This window comes from Engystomops pustulosus, chromosome 6 (assembly GCF_040894005.1).
Source record: "Engystomops pustulosus chromosome 6, aEngPut4.maternal, whole genome shotgun sequence".
NCBI lineage: Eukaryota > Metazoa > Chordata > Amphibia > Anura > Leptodactylidae > Engystomops > Engystomops pustulosus.
In genome coordinates, this window is record NC_092416.1 from 15,948,135 (window position 1) to 15,958,494 (window position 10,360).

Genomic DNA, 10,360 nt, shown 5'->3' on the forward strand with positions numbered 1-10,360 from the left:
AGTTAAAACTATGTTAGTTGGTTCTTGGCATGGAGCTGGCGCTCCGCTGCCAGGCGAGCTTTCGCCAATCCAAGCCTTGTCTCTAGGCTACTCCCCAAACAGCACTTCTAAGAACCTTTTGTATAAGATCAAGTGTAGTAGCGTTCTTATAAGTTTAGGATATGGCGGGTGAGGGGAATGTAAACAGATGCGCAAGAAGCGCTGAAATAATATCCGTAAATGGTAAAAGTTTGCCAGTGTATTTTGTGGATAACACAGCAGGGTGGCGACAAAGTTAACAACTTTGATGTGGAATCCATGAAAACAACCCAAATTTCGGCCTGACACACCTCGTTTGATAAAGGGACGATGTATGGAGGCAGCTATATGGACGACTTTTGGAGGTAGCAATGGAGACAACGTGTGGAGGCTGCTATGGAGACAATTCAATTTGGATAGTGCCTGTATGTGGCAGTCCAAAAAAGTTTTCAAACCAGAGGAGCAGGTAGGTGGCCCTCCAGAAAAATTGAATAGATTGAGTGCCTGTATGTGGCAGTCCAAAAAAGTTTTCAAACCAGAGGAGCAGGTAGGTGGCCCTCCATAAAAATGGAATAGATTGAGTGCCTGTATGTGGCAGTCCAAAAAAGTTTTCAAACCAGAGGAGCAGGTAGGTGGCCCTCCAGAAAAATGGAATAGATTGAGTGCCTGTATGTGGCAGTCCAAAAAAGTTTTCAAACCAGAGGAGCAGGTAGGTGGCCCTCCAGAAAAATGGAATAGATTGAGTGCCTGTATGTGGCAGTCCAAAAAAGTTTTCAAACCAGAGGAGCAGGTAGGTGGCCCTCCAGAAAAATTGAATAGATTGAGTGCCTGTATGTGGCACTCCCAAAAATTGTTTAAAACAGAGGACCGGGTCGGTGGCCCTCCATAAAAATTAAATGCATAAAGTACTATAGCTAGAGCCAGTGGGCCCTGTCAAAAAATAGCCAGTTTCCTCTGCTTTACTGTACAAAGAGGAGGAGAAGGAGGAAAATGAGGAGGAGGAGGAGTGGATAAATTATTCAGGTTGAGCTTCCTTCACCTGGTGGAGATTGGAAATTAGGAGAAATCCAGGCTTTATTCATCTTAATAAGCGTCAGCCTGTCAGCGCTGTCAGTCGACAGGCGTGTACGCTTATCGGTGATGATGCCACCAGCTGCACTGAAAACCCGCTCGGACAAGACGCTAGCGGCAGGGCAGGCAAGAACCTCCAAGGCGTACAGCGCCAGTTCGTGCCACATGTCCAGCTTTGAAACCCAGTAGTTGTAGGGAGCTGTGTGATCATTTAGGACGATGGTATGGTCAGCTACGTACTCCCTCACCATCTTTCTGTAAAGATCAGCCCTACTCTGCCGAGACTGGGGACAGGTGACAGTGTCTTGCTGGGGTGACATAAATCTGGCAAAAGCCTTGTAAAGCGTACCCTTGCCAGTGCTGGACAAGCTGCCTGCTTGCCTACTCTCCCTCGCTACTTGTCCCGCAGAACTACGCACTCTGCCGCTAGCGCTGTCAGAAGGGAAATACTGTTTCAGCTTGTGCACCAGGGCCTGCTGGTATTCATGCATTCTCACACTCCTTTCCTCTCCAGGGATGAGAGTGGAAAGATTTTGCTTGTACCGTGGGTCCAGGAGAGTGAACACCCAGTAATCGGTGCTGGAATAAATTCTTTGAACGCGAGGGTCACGGGATAGGCAGCCTAGCATGAAATCTGCCATATGCGCCAGAGTACCAACGCGTAAGAATTCACTCCCCTCACTGGCCTGACTGTCCATTTCCTCCTCCTCCAACTCCTCCAAATCCTCTGCCCATACACGCTGAACAGTGGAGGACTCAACAATGGTCCCCTCTTGTGTCTCGCCAACATTCTCCTCCTCATCCTCCTCCACCTCCTCCGATATGCGCTGAGAAACAGACCTAAGGGTGCTTTGGCTATCAACAAGGGAATCTTCTTCCCCCGTCTCTTGTGAGGAGCGCAAAGCTTCCGACTTCATGCTGACCAGAGAGTTTTTCAACAGGCCAAGCAGCGGGATGGTGAGGCTGATGATGGCGGCATCGCCACTGACCATCTGTGTTGACTCCTCAAAGTTACTCAGCACCTGACAGATATCAGACATCCACGTCCACTCCTCATTGTAGACTTGAGGAAGCTGACTGACCTGACTACCAGTTCGGGTGGAAGTTGACATCTGGCAGTCTACAATCGCTCGGCGCTGCTGGTAAACTCTGGATAACATGGTCAGTGTTGAATTCCACCTCGTGGGTACGTCGCACAACAGTCGGTGAGCGGGCAGTTGGAGGCGGCGCTGCGCTGCCCTGAGAGTGGCAGCATCTGTGCTGGACTTCCTGAAATGCGCACAGATGCGGCGCACCTTCGTGAGCAAATCAGACAGATTGGGGTATGTCTTGAGGAAACGCTGAACTATCAGATTTAACACATGGGCCAGGCATGGCACATGTGTCAGTCTGCCGAGTTGCAGAGCCGCCACCAGGTTACGGCCGTTGTCACACACAACCATGCCTGGCTTCAGGTTCAGCGGTGCCAGCCACAGATCAGTCTGCGCCGTGATGCCCTGTAATAGTTCTTGGGCGGTGTGCCTTTTATCGCCTAGGCTCAGCAGTTTGAGCACCGCCTGCTGTCGCTTAGCGACGGCACTGCTGCTGTGCCTAGAGCTAGCGACTGATGGCGCCATGCCCACGGATGGTAGTTCGGAGGAGGAGGTGGAGGAGGGGTGGGAGGAGGAGGAGGCATAGTAGGCCTGAAAGACCTGGACCGAGGTAGGCCCCGCAATCCTCGGTGTCGGCAGTATATGACCAGCCGCAGGGTCAGACTCGGTCCCAGCCTCCACCAAGTTAACCCAATGTGCCATCAGCGATATATAGTGGCCCTGCCCGGCAGCACTCGTCCACGTGTCCGTGGTCAGGTGGACCTTGTCAGAAACGGCGTTGGTCAGGGCACGGATTATGTTGTCTGACACGTGCTGGTGCAGGGCTGGGACGACACATCGGGAAAAGTAGTGGCGGCTGGGGACCGAATACCGAGGGGCGGCCGCCGCCATGAGGCTGCGAAAGGCCTCGGTCTCTACTAGCCTATAGGGCAGCATCTCCAGGCTTAGCAATCTGGAGATGTGCACATTAAGGGCTTGGGCGTGCGGGTGGGTTGCACTATATTTGCGTTTCCGCTCCAGCGTCTGGGGTATGGAGAGCTGGACGCTGGTGGATGCTGTGGAGGATCGTGGAGGCGACGATGGGGTTTTTGTGGCAGGGTCCTGGGCAGGGGGCTGACTATCAGCTGACACAGGGGAAGGAGCAGTGGTGTGCACGGCCGGAGGTGAACGGGCTTGGTGCCACTGATTCGGGTGTTTAGCATTCATATGCCTGCGCATACTGGTGGTAGTTAAGCTATTAGTGGTGGAACCCCTGCTGATCCTGGTTTGGCAAATGTGGCACACCACAGTCCGTCGGTCATCCGGTGTTTCCTTAAAGAACCTCCAGACTTCTGAAAATCTAGCCCTCGCCGCAGGAGCCCTCGCCACGGGAGCTTCACTAGTTGACACATTTGGCGCTGATGCACCAGCTCTGGCCCTGCCTCTCCGTCTGGCCCCACCACTGCCTCTTTCAACCTGTTCTGGTCGAGGACTCTCCTCCGTCTCAGAAGCACTGTGTCCACCCGGCCTCTCAACCCAGCTTGGGTCTGTCACCTCATCATCCTCCGATCCCTCAGTCTGCTCCCCCCTCTGACTTCCTGCCCTGACAACAACTTCCCCACTGTCTGACAACCGTGTCTCCTCATCGTCGGACACCTCTTTACACACTTCTTCCAGTACGTCAACAAGGTCATCATCACCCACAGACTGCGACTGGTGGAAAACCTGGGCATCGGAAAATTGCTCATCAGCAACCGGACAAGTGGTTTGTGACTGTGGGAAGGGTCCAGAAAACAGTTCCTCAGAGTATGCCGGTTCAAATGGCAAATTTTGCTGGGAGGGGGCAGACTGGGGGGGAGGAGGCTGAGGGCAGGAGCTGGAGGAGTGCCGATTTCGGTGACATGGGTGGACTGCGTGGAAGACTGACTGGTGGACAAATTGCTCGAAGCATTGTCGGCAATCCACGACATCACCTGTTCGCACTGTTCTGGCCTCAACAGTGCTCTACCACGAGTCCCAGTAACTTCAGACATGAACCTAGGGAGTGTAGCTCTGCGGCGTTCCCCTGCTCCCTCATAAGCAGGTGGTGTCTCACCCCGCCCAGGACCACGGCCTCTGACCCCTGCAGAAGTTGGACGCCCACGTCCCCGCCCTCGTCCTCTACCCCTAGCCCTCGGGTTAAACATTTTGAAAATGAGAGGTATAACTTTAATTTTTTTTTTAACTTTTTTTTGTGCTTTTTTTTTTTTGTGTGTGTTTTTTAGTTTTTAAAACCAAACGATGCTATCCTATTGCTATGGCTATTTTCTAGCCAAGTATGAAAGCACACTGCTATGCTGAGTTATTAAAAAAATAAACGTAAAATAAAAAAGGAAATGGCAGACTGTGCCTAATTGAAATCCAACCCCGGGCCCTAATAAATTTTCCCACTTCGGTCTTTGCGATGGATATGTGCGTCACTAAGCGCAAAACACAGTGGTCGCAAGTCTCACTCCTAATTGCTCACAATTTGCTAGTAGATGCACTGCAGCAATGACAGCCCCCAGCAGATCAACCAGAAATCAAATATATATAACGCTACTGAAGGCGTAAGTAAGCCGTTTGGATTCTCCTATGGCTATTTTCTAGCCAAGTATTAAAGCACACTACTATGCCAGATGAGATGACGCTGAGTTATGAAAAAAATAAACGTAAAATAAAAAGGGAAATGGCAGACTGTGCCTAATTGAAATCCAACCCCGGGCCCTAATAAATTTTCCCACTTCGGTCTTTGCGATGGATATGTGCGTCACTAAGCGCAAAACACAGTGGTCGCAAGTCTCACTCCTAATTGCTCACAATTTGCTAGTAGATGCACTGCAGCAATGACAGCCCCCAGCAGATCAACCAGAAATCAAATATATATAACGCTACTGAAGGCGTAAGTAAGCCGTTTGGATTCTCCTATGGCTATTTTCTAGCCAAGTATTAAAGCACACTACTATGCCAGATGAGATGACGCTGAAATAGATGAAATAAACGTAAAATAAAAAGAAACTGCCAGACTTTGCCTAATTGAAAACAAACCCCTAATAAATTTTCCCACTTTGGTGTTTGAGGTGGATATGTGTGTCACTAAGAGCTAAACACAACGGTAGCAAGTCCCCCTGCTAATTCCTCACAATATGGTACTAGCTGCACTACTAGAGCCAGCAAGCCCAGCCACAAGCAAATAAAAAAAAAAAGTAGAACGTTATTGTAGCCCTAAGAAGGGCTGTTGGGTTCTTGTAGAATCACTCCTGCCTAACAGTAAGCTAATAGAACACCCTAACGCTTTCCCTGACCAGCAGCAGCTCTCTCCCTAGCGGCATCCAGACAGAGAATGATCCGAGCAGCGCGGGCAGCGGCTAGTCTATCCCAGGGTCACCTGATCTGGCCAGCCAACCACTGCTATCGACGTGTAAGGGTACCACGTCATGCTGGGTGGAGTGCAGAGTCTCCTGGCTTGTGATTGGCTCTGTTTCTGGCCGCCAAAAAGCAAAACGGCGGGAGCTGCCATTTTCTCGAGCGGGCGAAATACTCGTCCGAGCAACGAGCAGTTACGAGTACGCTAATGCTCGATCGAGCATCAAGCTCGGACGAGTATGTTCGCTCATCTCTAGTAGAATTCCTTTCAAAAACTTCAGCTTCTTCCAAAATTTCAAAAAGATGCTGATATGAATTGACACATTACATCTATGTACTAGGTGAAGGTCTCCTATAGTGCAATTTTCAATGTACAGTATTCTGCATTTTGTTGTGTCTGGCCCTTTCTCCTCCGGTAAGTGTCCCTTTATATATTTTCAGGTTATGGTCTCTCATGCATATCTTGTATGAATGGAATTCCCTGGTCTTCCCTGGTACCCAACCAAACCTTAATCCAAATTTCCACCAAACTCATCAAACTTCCACAAATCGGCTAATCACTAGTCGGGAATACTTTTAGGACAGAAAGGCCCTCTAGCAAATGGAAATAGACAGGACCCCAAGGATCAGACAATATTTAACAGAGAAAGAACCATTCTCAGTTCTTGCATACAAACCCTCTCCTCTCAATATCTTCTTCTAACCTAAAAATTTGGTTTATAGGACGATGGCAGAAACACAATAAAATACTGGGTACACTACATCACCCCAAAACTAGATTTAATATAAGAGTATGTGTGAGATACAGAAGCTCAGTTATCCTACTTACTGTAGAGCAGAACTCGGGAAAGTAAACAATGTAGTCTACAGAGAGTAGGGGGTATGAGGTTTAATTCATTATACAAGTAATTGAACGGGCACATATAGTATTATTCCTCAAGATGGCGGCCTGTGTATGCAAGTAACTGGTACAGTTTAGGGAAGCCTTGCCTAATGTGATCAGCCAGGTTCAGCATAATATGGGGTTGCCTTGGTAAGAGCACCCCCATAATGCAGCTTACACATTGTACCTTCATGACCTTTTGCAGGTGACACAACTTCTCAGGTGATCACCAGGGGATGCTCTTTTCACCGTAAATGTAACTTCCATGGAAGTATTGCCTACAATCAAACAAAGGTCAGGCTAGCCACCACGTGTTGTTCCACCGATTACTGCACACCTTCGATTCCTATCTGTAAGTTGGCCACTTTCAGTGGAAGATGTTGCACTGACTATATGTGTCACCCGATACTCAATATACAAAGTATTGTGGGGTTACATGGGGCGTAACATTTATCTCATAAATACATTGGACCCATAACAATGAGGCTCATTTACTAAGGGTTCCGAATCCCGCACAACAATTTCTGATTTGCGCCGAATTCCCCCGGGATTTTAGCGCACGTGATAAGATTTTGGCGCATTGGCGCCGGTTCCACGCAACAGAAATCGGGGAGCGTGGCCGTCGGACAACCTGACTGATTCGGAAAAACCACAGAATTTAAAAAAGAATTTGTGTCGCAAGATCAGCACTTACATGCACCGAGGAGAAGCAGGTGAACTCCGGTGGACCTCTGGCACAGCAGCGACACCTGCTGGATATTGGGCGCATGACCTTAGTGAATCCCGGCAGACCCGAATCCTTGTCGGAGAACGCGCCACTGGATTGCAACTGGACCGGGTATGTGCCCCTATAAGTCTGGGGTATTCTTTGCTTGGAAGGATTTGACACAATCCCGTATTTCATTGTCATCCATTGGTTTATTCGTGCCGGTGGTGGTTATTGGAGCATGACTAATAGTCTACAACATATGTTTTGTACGTTACACTTTATTCAATCCAGGTAATATACATTCACCACTCTCTTCTTATTATAGTGATGCCCAGAAACAATGTACCCAATGGATTGTTCTGTCCATCCTGTGAGAGTATTGGCTCCCCAAAATGTGACTCTCCACAAACTATAGAGTGCACAGGAAGTGAGGATCGGTGTCTTTATACTGCATCAGAAGTAACAGGTAAGAATATGTCTTACTTTATTTATACCAGGACTGATTCTTCCTCATATATAATATCAGCTTCACAAACATAATCTTATTATACTAAGCAAATATTTGAGGGAATTGTGGAATAAATACCTGAAGTAATAAGTGTTACCAAAATACAAGGTGAACTAACATGGGAAATCTACCAACAGAATCATCGCCGGTAGGCCACACTTACATGTCTCTGGATGAGGAAACTACCTCTGGTGATATAACCCTGAGCCCCTTATTGGGGCTGAGTATTTGCTTTTTATGATCTCAGATTGATTCTTATTACACCGTCGGTCAGATCTCATATAGGGAGATTTGGGATACAAAACCAAGGGTCCATAAGAAGCTGTAGTTGGTTTAGTGACCCAAATTGACCAGACAGTTTATTTTTTAGATTTACTGAAGGTAGACATAACTCACATGCTAGTCATCTCTTCCAGAAGATGGCACCATTTTAATTATTTCCTGGGATGGCAAAAATGTTATAAAAACAAGTTTATAAAATTATGCTAATGAGCAACAGGTGCTCCAGCCTACGCATCACCGGAGCACCTCTTGGCTCTGCTGGCTTTTAATTTATGTTGTATTACAAACTATGACCCACATTTATTAATAGTGAGTTAATTTATGTATTTAAAGGGAACCTACGACCCCGATTCTACCTATAAAGGTAGAAGGGGTGGTAGGTGGATGGATGGGACGTGAGGATAGCCCTTTTTTGGGCTAATCCTCACGTCCCGGGTGTCTTTTACAAAACTTTATTACATCTATATGCAAATTTTTTTATGCGGCTACTGGGGCGTGGAGTAGCCGGACATTAGGCTACTAGTCGCGGCTACTCCACGCCCCAGTAGCCGCGTTACTCCGCCTACCAGGCGCAGAACGCAGGGGACCCGGACGAGGGCGCGCAGCTACCAGGAGCTGCGAGCTGAAGATTTCCTGGTAGGCGGAGTAACGCGGCTACTGGGGCGTGGAGTAGCCGCGACTAGTAGCCTAATGTCCGGCTACTCCACGCCCCAGTAGCCGCATAAAAAAATTTGCATATAGATGTAATAAAGTTTTGTAAAAGACACCCGGGACGTGAGGATTAGCCCAAAAAAGGGCTATCCTCACGTCCCATCCATCCACCTACCACCCCTTCTACCTTTATAGGTAGAATCGGGGTCGTAGGTTCTCTTTAAGTGCTGCTGGAAAGGTGTGCTCCACCACTGATGACATCATGTGAGGGACAATCCTAAGGAAAAGGACTAAGGCTCTGCCAGCAGCATTCAAAGGATAGCACCCATGATCAGTGCCAGACCCGATCACAGGTGTTAGCGGTGGCGTTGAGCATTTGTGTAATTTCAGGTTCAGATTCAACCAAACTCGTTGAACCCAAACCTGAAAGCGTCTGCTCACCTCTGGTCATGAGGTTCTGGGAAGATTAAAAAATGAGCACTTATGGTACAGCTACTTGGTACTGAGGACCTATGGCAGTACCTTCATGGGAGACATAACACTGCTTTTGGAGATCTCTTCACAGTACAGATCATAGCTCAAAGACAATTGAAAGCAGTACTTTATAGACTAACTTTCCATGAAATTTTTTGCAGCACGAGGACATTCATCTACCTCAGCCGTTTGGGCGTGCGCAACACAGAGCTACTGTGATATCGGAAACTTCTCCTACACTAACGACATTGAAAGATTTACTGACGAAATTACGTTTGAGTGCACCAGTGGTGCCACAAGTGTACGGGCGGTCATCCTAAATCTGCTACTGCTGAGATGTCTCTTCTAAAAGCTGCACAAGACCATCTGTCGAAAGCTAAGGCCCAAGACATTGTCAGATCTTTTACTGATTGTTTCATGTACAGGCAGTCCCCGGGATGGGTTCTGTAGGTTTGTTCTTAAGTTGAATTTGAATAAAAGTCGGAACTGTATATTTTATAATTGTAACTCCAAACAGAAAAAAAGACAGAAAAGTTGGGTTGTCATAAGAACCAGGATTAACAATAAAGCTTCATTACAGACACCTGTGATAACTGTTATAGCTGATTATTGTAGGCTAAGGCTAAAGTACAGTAAATTACCAACATTCAGAGGTCCGTTTGTAACTAGGGGTCATCTGTAAGTCGGGTGTTCTTAAGTAGGGGACCATCTGTATAATCAATTTAATGTCCTGTGAATAAATACTGTACTCGAACATTGTCTTATCAGGTCATCTCTGCTTCTATCAATATCACAGTCTTCAATAAAAACTATGAAACACTTTTAACAAGACCCTCTCTCCCCCAGTAAATGTGCCCAAAGAGTTTAAAGCAACCTGAAATGTCTGGGATCTGCACCTATGTAGAGACCTCAGGTCTGTTGGGTGGAGTGGTGATCACAATCCAAGGCAATAGAAGTTCCAAAAGTAGACTTGGTTGATGGGTATTTTTGGCAGATAGGGGGGGGGGGGGGTCAGTCCCACAACTGTACTTTCAAGAAGGTAATGAGACAGAATTCAATCGACCTCCTGCACAAGGGGGGCTCATTGAATGAAGGGGAACACAAGGAGGCGGGGCTCACTGAATGAATGGGGAAACAAGGAGTGGGGGCTCACTGAATGAAGGGGGACACAAGGAGTGGGGGCTCAGTGAATGAAGGGGGAGCACAAAGGTGGGGTTCACTGAATGAAAGAAGGGGGAACGGGGCTCAGTGAATGAAGGGGGAAGGGGCTCACTGAAAGAAGGGGGGCACAGGGGGGCATAAGGGAGAGG

The 10,360-nt window shown here is 47.8% G+C and overlaps 1 long non-coding RNA gene across 1 annotated transcript; it reads left to right on the forward strand.

Moving 5' to 3' along the window:
• The first annotated feature begins 6,636 nt into the window (after positions 1-6,636).
• LOC140065501 (uncharacterized) lies at positions 6,637-9,705 on the forward strand. Its single transcript, XR_011847939.1, has 3 exons — positions 6,637-6,778; positions 7,461-7,601; positions 9,212-9,705. It is a non-coding gene; the product is annotated as an uncharacterized lncRNA (long non-coding RNA).
• Positions 9,706-10,360: the final 655 nt, after the last annotated feature.